The following is a 351-nucleotide window of genomic DNA, read 5'->3' as shown; positions in this document are numbered from 1 at the left end:
GTGCTTGCTTCGGCAGCACATATACTAAAATTGGAACAATAAGATTAGCATGGCCCCTGTGCAAAGATTACACGCAAATTTGTGAAGTGTTCCATAAAAAAAAAAGTAATGAGAAGTGATGCTTGCACAAAAGAGGAAATGCCCTAAATGTCATTTGTTTGCTTTAAAAGGTCAACTACAGTGCTGGAGGTGTAGCTCAATGGGAGAACATTGGCCTTGCACATCCAGTCCTAGGTTCTCATGCTTGGCATCACAAAAAGGAGTGAACAGTGTGGAACATGATTTAATCTCCACGGAACTCTGATGTGGATTAAGATTGGTAAAAGATCAAAGAATTGATAATTGAATTTC

The 351-nt window shown here is 39.0% G+C and overlaps 1 pseudogene; it reads left to right on the top strand.

The window, feature by feature from the left end:
- Nucleotides 1-101, top strand: LOC111814171 (annotated as a pseudogene).
- The last annotated feature ends 250 nt before the right edge of the window (nucleotides 102-351 follow it).

This window comes from Octodon degus, unplaced genomic scaffold (genome assembly GCF_000260255.1).
Source record: "Octodon degus isolate 3935 unplaced genomic scaffold, OctDeg1.0 scaffold00276, whole genome shotgun sequence".
Taxonomy (NCBI): domain Eukaryota; kingdom Metazoa; phylum Chordata; class Mammalia; order Rodentia; family Octodontidae; genus Octodon; species Octodon degus.
Note: the sequence above shows the minus strand (reverse complement) of the source record. Positions and strands in the feature narration are given on the sequence as shown.